The following is a 12,476-nucleotide window of genomic DNA, read 5'->3' as shown; positions in this document are numbered from 1 at the left end:
AGGCTGGTCTCAAACTCACAGAGATCCGCCTGCCTCTGCCTCTGCCTCCTGAGTGCTGGGATTAAAGGCGTGCGCCACCAATGCCCAGCCCTCACAGACACTTTTGATGCTTACTCTTCTGTGTCATCACTTTCTTCCAGTCTCCTCTACTCTTCTGATAATAGTCTCTCATTTTACATCATGCAAAGCTTCATTCACTCACTCAACACATTTATTATGTGCCAGGGACGGCTGCGTGAACAAAACAAAGTCCATGCTCCATGAATCTAGTAGTTCAGAGTAGAGCCAATCAAGAAACAGACAGGAGCAGTGTTAGCTGGTGTGAACAGTAGGAGCTTTGGAGACAACAGAGTCAGCGGTAGGGAAACGTGGATGGGAGGGTGGCAGGGCAATGGGTGGCTCCTAGGACAAAGTGGTCAGCTGACATGAGGGACAACTAAGACAGGGTGAACAAGAAGTACAAGGACCCTGAGTTGATGCAGAGACACATCCCTTATAATTTTAAACACCAGATAAATACCATAGGCTTGGTATAGTGACACAACCTGTAATCCCAGCACCAGGGAGATGCAAGTAAAAAGATTTGGTGTTCAAGGCCATTCTCAAACATTGGAGCTAGAGAGATAGCTCAGTGGTTAAAGAATATTCATTGCTTTTGCAGAGGACCTGGCACATAACTATCCTTAACTTTAGAAGAGTGACAATACCTTCTTCTGACCTCTGTGTGCACCAGCAAGCGTGTGATACACTTATGTACATTCAGGCAAAACACTCTCACACACACAATAATATAAATAAGCCTGGAAAAACAAAAACCCAAACATAACCACACTACCAGCCCAAATCCAAGCTTAATGCACTTCATCAAAAACAAACACACAAACAATAAAAAAGCACTAAAATGAGGCAAAATCTCGACAACCAAAAGAGTTTTATTATACCTGATTGTTACGAGTAAATTACAGCTACCAGGAATGTAATGGTTGGTGGTTCCCTGTTCACCTTTCACTGCCTGTCTCGCTTGCTCATTGGCTTGTGGTGAAGATCAAAACGACACCATTAAAAAGGAAAGTTCCCCGCTTCTGGTTTCATTCCATACCGCAAGGTTACCAGTGATTTTTTTTTTTCTTGAGAATACAAATCAGTCACCACTTCCTGCTTAAGGCTCTCCATAGTGTCCCTGCGCATGAAAACAAAACTCAAGGCAACCAGGCGCAGTTCACAAGGCCAGCGTCACCTGCTTGATTCAGGCTCTCGCGTCGGGGCAGGATCTCATCCCAGCAGACTGGCCAGCACAGTGGCTCTCTAATTTGCGCCCTCTTGTCCACATAGTGTCCCAGGCAGGCTTTCCCGGTCTTACGACCTACAGGGGATAGGGGAAGGGAGCTGCAGCGTGTGTGGCCCCAGGCGCTCTCAACAGTCCTTCCGATCGCCTTCCTAACGAGATCGAGCAAATGCCCCCCACCCCAGTTTTCCCCTCCGCAGTAGGATCATGAGCCTCTCTAGGAGCGGTGAAGGCTGGAGAAGGTCAGCGCGGGCGTGTGGGCGGCCGAAGAGCTCCGAGGGACTATGTGGGACCCAGGGTTAGCCCGCAGACCCAGCTAGGGCCACTCCGGCCCCCCGCGTCATCCCGGAACGGCTCTTCTCGCGGACGTCGCCACGCCCGCACAGCTAGACTCTACGCTTCCCCAGGAGCCGGGCGCGCCGGCCCTCCCTTTGCGCAGGCGCGGCAGTGCGGGCCGCGCCTGCGCAGAGCTCCGTGCTGAGGGCGAGGCGCCGCGCGCGCGGCGAGGTGTGGGCGCGCGCTCCTAGCCACGGCGCACGCGCGGGTCCGCGCCGACTCAGCACGGCCTGAGGGCGCGAGCCCGCCGCCACCGCTACCGCCGCCGGCCGGACCGCCGTGCGCCGGGCGTGCGCGTGGGAGAGAGCGCGGCTGCCTGTGCCGGCGCCGCCCCGCCGCCGCCTGTTCGCCTCAGCCTCGCGCGCTCCGCGGCGGCCGGTGAGTGCGGGTCGCGGGGCCACGGGGTCGCGGTGGCGGAGGCGCGGGCTCAGGGCGGCGCGGGCCGCTGTGCTGGCTTCGGCGGACACGGCCCCCGCCGCGCCCTGGCCTCGCTCCTCGTCAGAGTGGCCGGGCCCTGAGGGCTAAGGAGGCCGCGGGCCGGGGGCCGGGGGCGGAGGGGGGAGGAGGCCGCGGGGTCCGGTACGGCGGGGGCGGGCGCGGCGGGGACCCGGGAGGCCCGAAAGCCGAAAAACAAAGGGGGGGTGGCAGGCGGAGTGCGGGGCAGCCGGCGCGTGGCTTCCCGGCGACCGTACGAACCCCGGAGTCATTGTGCTGCCCAAGTTCCCTCCGCCCCCACCCAGCCCCTCCGCGGCGCGCTGCCTGTCCCCGCCGGTCCTCGCCGGCTGCTTTTGTGGCCCCGCTCTGAGGAGCGAGGGTGTCAGTGCGCGCGCGCTTGTGCCGTTTAATTGTAGGGTTTTTTTTGTAGAGAATCGCACTGAGGAGAAAGTTGCTTTTTTTGAAAGCCGTTTCAACAGTGTCTCATTCTTGCATAGTTAGACTGCAGCTGGGTGTTTGGCATTGCGACTAAGATAATAGCAATACTGTAGTGGTTATGGGGACTGGTTGAAGTAGGTTGGAGCTGAAGGCGCTGCAAGAGTTTTAAATCTCGACCAGCGCTGGCATTTCTATTAGAATGGAACTTTACCATAGTTGTGATAATAGGCTATTGCCACTTGAAGTGAAATACCAGTGTATCGTGTGTGTGTGTGTGTGTGTGTGTGTGTGTGTCTGTCTGTCTGTCTGTCTGTCTGTCTTGTTTGCCTGTGTATAAAGTGAGGAATGAAATGTCTCTTGAAAGACACGTCAATGAGCAGTGACCTGGGACGGAAGTATGTGGATGCAGACGTGAAAAGAAATCATGTGACATTAGCATGCTACATACTTTTTGTGGAGGTACACTATAGATAATATTTCCATCCATGTGGTATTTAAACATGAATTTTTACTGGGGTTGGAATCCAGGGCTTCTTCTCGTGTGGCTAGTGCTGGGCTACTAAGCCACTTCCCCAGCCTAAACAGTCCAAACAGGAAACTTTAAGGACAAGGACGAGGAATCCCAGTTATCATTATGAGTGCAGTTGTCTTATGTTTGTAGCTATTGTAGGTGGGCCAATCCCTGGCCTTCTCTGAACACTTGAACTTATTAAAAGGCTGCAATAGTACATTTTTCCTGGAAAGAATTTTATTGGGACATCGTCATTTAATCCAATTTATTCATGATCTACAGGAAAAGGTGGCTTGTGTCTGGGAGGGGCCACAGCTGTCAGTACATTGTGAATCATCCAAAGAGGATGCCCGGACAGGTAAGCCCTTTTGGCTCAGAATCCATGGTGTGGTTCAGAAAGCGCTGGGGCAAACCCCCTAGAGTGGATGCGACCTCCTGTTTTTGAGGCTGGCAGCCCACTAAACGAGGAAGTGTTGGGGGTGGAGTCCCAGCTGTAGTGGTGAAGAGTGGGAGGAGGCTGTAGCGAGGACACTCGGTATATGAAGTAGTTTGGAGCTCTAAGCCTGTTGTTGGGAATTACATAATCGTCAGTCCTCAAAACCCTGTTCTGGAGCTGGTTAGATAACTCTTCTCACTAGGAAGTTGGAGAAATATCCAAAAGACAATTGTGGGCTGGGGAGTTAGTTCATTAGTTGTGTGCTAAATGATCGGTGGCATTAAGGTCCCCTCCAAAAGACAGTTGTGTTAAAGCTAGTTGCTTTAAAGATTATTGAGCCTGTGGAAGAAAGGATTTTATATTACATTGTATAATACAGTAAAACTAATTCTGAAAACACTCTTGGGATGTAAATTTGTGTAAGAGAAGTAGGATATTTGTTCATAGAAATTTTGAAGTGAACCCTTCTCCCTTATGGTGTCTTAATTTTGAGAGAATAATTAAAATTGAGTTACAAAAGATATGACTCAACATGTTAGTATAGTGTGTACATCTTTTTAGTTTGGATTAGACATTTTCAGTTTAGGTGAATTTTCACCTAGTTCATTTCTTGTTTTAAACTTCAGACACATTGAAAGTCAAAAAGTTTAAAATCAGTTGTGTGTGATGTGTGTGCAGGTTGGTGTGTGCCGGTGTGGAGGTGAGGGAACTGTGTGTACTCACTTGCCTTCCACTTTTCTGTGGGTCCCGGAGACTGACCTCAGATTGCCAGGCTTAAATACAGGCAGATGCTATTTCCTGTGGTGCCGTCTCACAGCCTACGGGTAAAGTTTTGCTGTATTAGTATTTGAAGTGATTTTTGTTGTTGGTAGTCATCACAATTGGAGAAGCAGATAGGGAATGTGGCCCAGTGGTAGAGAGCATTCATGAAGCCCTGGGTTTGGTCTCCAGCACTGTAAATGATCAAAATAACCAGACAATTTTGATTTCTGTGAACTTTGCTGTAAAACTTGGCTTCTACAATTTCTGAGTACATATTTTCATTACCATTTCCCCACTAAGATTATCAGCAATAAATTGCTGTTGGGATCTTTGAGGACTTTTACTGATTCCTTTAGAATTTACCTAAGATGCAAGAAATTTAAAAGGTGGGCAAATTAAGTGACTGTGGTGATACACTCTAGGCTGCTTAAGAGTGTAGCTACTTGTCAGGCACTAAGCCCCGTGCCTGCAGGCTCCTCTGGTTCTGAGGCGCACTGAAGTGTCTCACTAGACTACGTTGAGAAGATGTGTTTGACCACTGTCTCTGAACTGCACTAATAGTGGATATTTGATCTTTTTTGACTTTGTTTCTTTACATCATTTTGGCAGAAGTTTATTTTATATTGTGACTGTGAAAAGCAAGACAGCCTTGTGCAGAAGAAATTAAATTTATATATCCCAGTTTCTGGTACTAATTTCTAGGAATTGTGGCAGATTGTATTCAGAACTCCTTAAAGTCGTTGTGATTATAAAGCCTATAATCTGTAATATTTAAAAATTTCATTTGTACTGGGTTCTAGTATGGGATTACAATGTGGAGAAATCTGTGGTTCAGCTTTCAGTTTGAGTGGAATTTAACTGCTGTTGTTGTGTCTAATTTGCCAGCACACTCTTGGAAGTGGGAAATAGAGCTTGCATGAGTATACTGATGGCCCTGGAAGCCTGGGGGAGCATCACTAGTGTTGTTGCACAGTTTATGGTCATGAAGATGTTTCCTTACCAGCCTTAACATTAATTAAAGTAGTTCTGTGCAGACCTCACTGATGTGTATAGTCCCATTGCTGAAAAATGGCTGGAATAGTACTTGGAATGTGATCTTATAATAGGGGAGTGATTTTGTCACTGGGCCCGCATGTGTGTCACTGCTTTCTTTTGAAATATCAGAGAGGATCAGTACTCTCAATTAGATTTGATGCTCTTCCTTCCCAGTCCTGAGTCGGGGTTCTGCTTCAATTTTCTGTATCTATGAGAGCCATTGGGTTTCAGGTGCTATACCATCTTCAGTGTACACAGAAGACCTGGAGGTTGAAGTTAGAGTAACTTACTAGAAAGTTACTTGACCCATATGGGTAGGACTCAGGAAGTGAGCTAAAGTCACTCAGGACCTTTGGGTCTGGATACAGCTTAAGTAGTCTTCAGAATGTGAGTGATGGTGCCTGGATAGTTTAGATAACTAGGTTTTCTATTGACACTTTTCAGGACTTGAGCTTCTGACCTACACTGTGTAATAGGTTAACCATTGACTGTATCAAAACTTCGGTTATTTGGAGTCAGTTAAGAATTAGTTAAATACAGATACATAAGAGTGGGTTAGTGGTTGATGCTTCTTATTTGCTTTAGTGAGTGACACAGTATCAAGGCTTTTTGTGGGTAATTTTTCTTGGGTTATTGTGTCCGAGGGGAACAGTTTATGGAAAGCAAGGAAACCCTGTGTTTCTCTCAGAGGCATGAGCCCTCTGTAGAACCCCAAGAAATGGCAATTTTTTTTTTCGAGACAGGGTTTCTCTGTATTGTTTTGGAGGTTCTCCTGGAACTCGCTTTGTAGACCAGGATGGCCTCAAACTCACAGAGATCCGCCTGCCTTTGCCGCCCAAGTGCTGGGATTAAAGGCGTGTGCCACCAACGCCCAGCTAGAAATTGCAATTTTTAACACACTGTCCCTGTAAAGCAGTGGTTCTCAATCTTCCTAATGCTGTGATCCTTTAATACTGTTCCTCATGTTGTGGTGACCCCCAACCATAAAACTGTTTCATTACTACTTCATAACTGTAATTTTGTTATGAATCTGATCTGCAGGTCCCTAAGGGGGCTCAACCTATAGATTGGAACCACTGCTGTAAAGTTTTCTGAAGTGAATATACTCACCCCAGTTTGGAGTTTCCATCCTGCTTCTAAGACATGTTCTCTTCATTTTGGGGTACCACTGAACCAAAACCAAGCCTCGAAAGGACTTCAGAAGTTCTGCTTGTGGGTTGTCTGTGTCTGGGGTCTCCTTTCTGCCACAGTTCTGTTAAAATTCCTGTCATATTGTGACTTGGACTGTAGGCATTTGCAGTTTCTACTTTTACTTGACCAAAGTGCCATGTGATCATTTTTGTGAGTGATTTTTGCATGCTCTGTTCTTTTAGAGGATTCGTCCTCTAGGAAGACAGAGGTTCCCTTTTATTTCCCATCGCACCCCAGTGTCTATCACATAGTCTTGTTGAGTGACTGGAAGAACCCAGGTGTCTTACTTATTGTAGAATTGGGTCACTCAGATCTACTGGAATCAGGAAAAATGCTGCTCTGTCTGTCATTTGACAGTTTTGAAAGTTTCTTTCTTTATAGAAATTGGTTTTATAGGAATTAGTCTTATACATTAGGATTAACTCAGGTTTGATGGGAGCAGTTGTTCAAAATGATGCAGAATGACTGGGTTTTAGAAAGGATCCATGCCGAGAGTATTGGTTAGTGATAAAGCACTTGCCTAGTGTGTGCAAGGCCCTAGGTTCAATCCCTAGCACTTCAGAAAATAACATGAAAAAAAAATAAAAGAACATGTGATTCTCTGGGATAGTCTGTGCTAATCAGCTGGTTTCATTGTATACTTTTTCAAGGGCTTGACATATCCTACAGCTGTGTAAAGGAATGTGGAAGTTATATTCTGTACAAGTGTGTCTGTGACGTTGCTCATAGTCTTTCACAACATGGATGCTACCCAGGTGTAATGTTTTGATGGCAGGTGACAGTGCCCTCACAGGTAAGGGTATTTGGGTACAGAATCTGATCTAGAGGTTGTTGTTTGGTCTTTCTCAGCGAATGCTTCCCTCAGCATTGTTGTATCATGCAGAGGAAACTCACAGGTGAACACTCCAGCCCCTGCTAGGTCTTTTACTATTTTCAAGTGGTGACATCATAGAAACATTACCTTCATCTAGAACAGTGTTTCTCAACCTGTAGGTCTCAAACCCCTTTGGGGGTTGGACAACCCTTTCAAAGGAATCGAATATCAGATAGATATCCTGCATATCAGATATTTACATTATGATTCATAATAGCAAAATTAGTTATGAGGTAGCAATGAAAATAGCTTTATAGTTGGGGGGGTCACCACAAAATGAGGAACTTGTATTAAAGGGTCACAGCATTAGGAAGATTGAGAACAGTGACCTATAGCCTTATATGACTGTGAAGTAGCCTTGAAGCTTAAGCTTGCTGTCTGGGAACCCTGAACACTAAGGTTGTGACTCTCTGCTTTAGAGCAGTTTGAAATACAGGTTGTGATTTGAGATACGTGTATGCTGATGAGCTTGCTCTCCTTGTTTTGGGATTTGTGGCTATTTTTACTTTTTTTCAGAATCTTGAAAACACCTCTCAACCATTTTTTATTTTTCATGTTTAAGGCTTAGACTATCGTCTTTTGAGCCTTGATTTGGAATTTTAATGAACAATTTGCATTGAAAGAGAAGTTTGTGTGACTCCTGGGTGTGTGTGGCTTTTGGCAAATAGGAGAGTGTACATGTTGGTACTTCAGGCAACGTTAAGTTCCTTGATGCTTTTGTTTTGGTTTGAAAAGTTGGATGGCATTTACTAGTGTTAGAGTGTTTGCCAAGTCTTTGGGTGACTAATGAAGCAGTATTGTTTGATTTTAGGCCTAGCACTGAATTCATATGTAAGCTTAATTAATCCATCTATTCCTCATCTTTCCTCCTCTTCTCCCCTCTTTCCACTGTCCTTCCTCCCTTTCCTCCCTCAATCCCATTTTCTTCCTGTCTTCCTCTCTGTTGTCTGACTTCCGAATTCTCTGTGCTGACATTGCAGCTACACTTTGATGAGTGTATTTTTGACCCCCACCCCACCTTTTTTCTTTTTGTTTAGATGAAAGGCTAAATAAAAGTTTAAAAGATCTGCAAAGATGACAACAAATGGTTTTCCTTTATCTGTATGCCCTATATAGTGTTAAGTACATCCATGGAAGGGATTGTTACAAGCTTAGTGGCAGAGTCTTGTTATCTTTAGTGTTCTTTAGTCCTCCAGAGCTTCCTCATGCTGCTGTGGTGGTGGTCGGGATGTGTGACCAGGGTCTTTGTCAGTGTGCTGGTACTTGGGGAATGAAGATAATAGAGCTCTAGAAAGTTTCTAAAAGATCATTTGTCATGAGGGAGTCTGATCAGAAAGACTAGAGGACTTTGCAAGGCTTTGTTCTAAGGGACTTTTGAGAATATCAAGGTGGTTGCATAGGTGAATAGGAGCAAAGAGAAACAGAGAAACAGGAAATTGTCATGCAATCCAAGTTTAAACAGTGGGTGGGATATGACATGCCTTCCCCTCTCCTTACTTCTTCCCTTTCTTCCTTCTTCCAATAAGCTGTATTCCTAGCCCTTCTTACTTATTTTGCAGATTAGTCTCCAACTCTGATTTCTTCTTTCTAAATGTGAGTGGTGGACAACTCCCCTTCCCCCAATGCAACACAATCTAGATAATTAGCCCTGGCTAGCTTATAACTCATTACATAGGCCGCTTTTAGCCTCCTGCCTCTGCCCTCTGAGTGCTGGGATTACAGCAGGTATGTGCTTCCATGCCTGGCATTTTCTTTTTTGTTTTGTAAATAGTAAGGAATTGCCCAGTTCTGGTTTGCAAAGTTTCTCTCATCTCCATAAGAATTTTGGTTTTACATTTAGGTCTGATTCATTTTGAGTTAATTAAAAACATTGTGTGTGAGAACGAATGTGCTATGGTGTGCATGTGGAGATCAGAGCATAGATCTAAGTCTGGTGCTTTAGCCATCTTGCCAGTGCCATTTCGAGTTAATTTTTTTCTTAGAATAAAAGTTAAGCTATAGATCTAAATGGTTTCCAGGGCACTCTTTTGAGACCCAGAAGTATGCCTAGTAGCAAACCAGTGTCAGTGTTTTGTTTTTAGACAGGGTTTTACTAGGTAGCCCCTGGCAGGCCTGGAACTCACACAGAGATCTGACTGCCTCTTTGTGGATTGCTGTGCTTGTAAGGGGGTGTGTGATGTGAAAGATGCGGTGAGAACTCTGTGTTCCAGACTTATTTCTCCTTAGTGTCCCTGCCTTTGGGTGCTGCCAAGCAGAGCTATGCAGTGCTTTGGCTGGTAGGAAGCCCATGCCACCCACTTTGAGGGGCTATGGGAGAATAGCCTGATAGAGGAAGAATGGAGGGGTAGGAGAGAGCAAGGGCAGGCCTAGGTGTTTGTGGCTGTGTACAGATTGGCAGAGGCAGCAGAAGCATAGATTTTATTTTGATAGGAAAACTAAGGACCTCTGATGACTTGCTTGGTATCTCCAGTAGCTAGGTCAGAAGTGTTAGGAATGTGTTGGTTACCATTTGTAACCTATGTAGCTTCAGTTTTGGGACTATCCTCCAGTTAAGACTTGAGAACATACCTGAGGCACTCCCCACTATCCCTTCTGCAATTTCTCATTTCAAGGAACTTTAGGATACCTATTAGTCCTTTCCTCTGAAGGAGGGTTCAGAAAGCTGGGCTGTGTTTTAGGTTCTATATGGGAGAAGAGGTAAAGGTGAAGGACAGAAGAAAAGCTGGGCTGCTTCCCAGGCAGCTCAGAGAATGGCTGTTGGCTCTGGAACTCACTTTGTAGACCAGGCTGGCCTCAAACTCGAAGAGATCCACTAGCCTCTGCCTCCTGAGTTCCGGGATTACAGGCATGTGCCTGCTGCTGCCACCACCCAGCTGACTTTTGTTTCTATAGCAGATTCTCCATGATCTTTATTGGAACTGTAGAAACAAACATAGCTAGGAGATGCCAGAGCTATTGGCTTGTGGGCCCATCTTATGAATAACAAGGTTGTCCTTGAAAGTAAGGGTGGTGAGGGTAATCTGTTTGGAAGTGGAATAACCATTGAGGAAGCTGTGGTAAAGGAGGCTGTCTTAGGGCCTTTGATCTTGCACTCAGTTGTTTGTTTTTCTCATTTGCATTTCCTTGTTAGTTAAATAGACCAAATAATAGAGCCCTAGGCTATTTGTTGAGAGAATTAAATGATACAGTCTGTCTCATACTCCAGGATAGTGTACTGCTTAGCCTAATTAAATGTTTTTCAAAAGATAGCAGTTATTAAAAGTAAATGTTTGTATTAAAAGTTTGTCAGTTTTCAAAGTGCTCAATCAATATGTGCATCTTTGCTCAGTTTGTTAAATTGCAGCCCAAAGGGAGTGGGATATTTGCATTCTTCCAGGCTAGCCTGGGATACATGAGACCTGGTCTTAAAACCAACACCTCGCTGGGCGTTGGTGGCGCACGCCTTTAATCCCAGCACTCGGGAGGCAGAGGCAGGCGGATCTCTGTGAGTTCGAGACCAGCCAGGACTACCAAGCGAGTTCCAGGATAGCCTCCAAAGCCACAGAGAAACCCTGTCTCGAAAAAAACCCAAAAAAAAAAAAAAAAAAAACCCAACACCACCTCCCCGTACTCCACAAAGAGCCCAGAATATCCTAACATACTTTCTCTAGTTTCATCACCTTCAACTAGTCATCCCTATTTACTGTTGAATATTGCTGACTCTTTGTTAATTCTGGTTTATACTTAGCTATAGCAGAGGAACTTGCTTTGGGAGCATATATGCTGTGACATTGGTGCTCCTGTCCAAATGAGTTACAATTCATGGCACCTTTCTTTAGAAAGGAGAGGGTCTTAATGATGCAGTACTCTAATCAAGGTGATGGGTCTCTAAACAGACTTGGAGCTTCAGCTAGGGCGTTGTTGGGTGCCCATCTCTTCCCTGCTGTCAGTTGCAGGAGTGTCCAGAGACCTACCTAGCTCCATGCTGACTCCTTAGTGGACTAGTAGTTCTTTCTGGGATCTGCATTCAGGTGAAACTGCTCTTTTGACTGTGCACAGGCAGAGAATTTCAGGATGAGTCAGTTCCAGGTAGAGTTGGAGTTTATTAAGAAATAGTCTTCACATACATGGAGGTGGATAGACCCAAGTGTGAGTGTGCGATTCTTTTTTTTTGGTTTTTCGAGACAGGGTTTCCCTGTGGCTTTGGAGGCTGTCCTGGAACTCACTTGGTAGTCCAGGCTGGTCTCGAACTCACAGAGATCCGCCTGCCTCTGCCTCCCGAGTGCTGGGATTAAAGGCGTGCGCCACCAACGCCCGGCGAGTGTGCGATTCTTAAGAGAGCTGCCCCTACTGTTGTAATAGCCATACTGTGATTTTTAGTGACATTTGAAGTTACATTGTTTAAAGAATTTCTAAAATGCCCCTTTTTTTTGTGAAGTCGTAGAGCTGTTTAAGGTGCAGTGGGTGGGAATATGATGCGAAGGTCAACCTTGGGTCAAGAAGGAGTCAGAATGCTTCCAATCTAGGTGACATTTATAGTCTTGGTCAGATTCTCAGATAACTAATTTTAAGACTACAGTTGGGAAAGCAATAAGGTCTCATATGCTCAGGTTGTAAGCATGGTTCAATGCCATTTTAACATTCTTCCTTGAAATATCTCTGTATAAAATGAGTGTTATCTCTGTGTAAGGAGGTTTTTGATCTCTCTCTCTCTCTCTTTTTGGATAAGGCATTGTGTAGCTCAGGTTGACCTAGAACTGATGGCCATGTTTCTACTTCCCAAGGGTTGGGATGGCAAGCATGTGCTGCCATAGTGGGCTTTATGTGAGCAATCTGTATGTCAAATTGTGTTGGAGCACTTGACTCACTTCAGCACTCGCTGAGGGTAGGGCTGTTGATAGCCTGGCTTTATGCTGACCCTGCCCCCTGACAACTAGCTGTGCCCTGCATTACATGGGGCTCTGTATGCATGTGCAAGTTTTTTCCCCTTTAAGCAGGCGCCTCCCGCTTGTTCTCTTCATTTCCACTTCCAGTCAGTCAGCACTAACCCTTCTCTTTGCTCCCATTCCCATTAAACTCCACATGGGTTTTGTTGAGTTTTGTGGTTGTGTTTCATAGCCTGGAGCTGCAGCAAACAACGACAGGGACTCCTTTCCTTGGCTATTTCCCCTGTCTTTCTATCTTCACCCCTTCA

At 45.6% G+C, this 12,476-nt stretch overlaps 1 protein-coding gene across 23 annotated transcripts in view; it reads left to right on the top strand.

The window, feature by feature from the left end:
* The first annotated feature begins 1,874 nt into the window (after positions 1-1,874).
* Positions 1,875-12,476, top strand: part of Ptk2 (protein tyrosine kinase 2) — a 185,246-nt gene continuing 174,644 nt past the window's right edge. For 13 of the 23 annotated variants that reach the window (XM_040736397.1, XM_040736396.1, XM_040736394.1 and 10 more), the window contains exons 1-2: positions 1,985-1,999; positions 3,288-3,363. The gene's annotated coding sequence lies outside the window, so the exon portion shown is untranslated. Of the gene's footprint in view, positions 2,000-3,287; positions 3,364-12,476 lie in introns of those variants that run through there. The other 10 variants (XM_040736391.1, XM_040736390.1, XM_040736389.1 and 7 more) reach the window with 5 other exon arrangements.

The sequence above is a fragment of the Mesocricetus auratus genome, unplaced genomic scaffold (genome assembly GCF_017639785.1).
Source record: "Mesocricetus auratus isolate SY011 unplaced genomic scaffold, BCM_Maur_2.0 Super-Scaffold_100055, whole genome shotgun sequence".
Classification (NCBI taxonomy): domain Eukaryota; kingdom Metazoa; phylum Chordata; class Mammalia; order Rodentia; family Cricetidae; genus Mesocricetus; species Mesocricetus auratus.
Note: the sequence above shows the minus strand (reverse complement) of the source record. Positions and strands in the feature narration are given on the sequence as shown.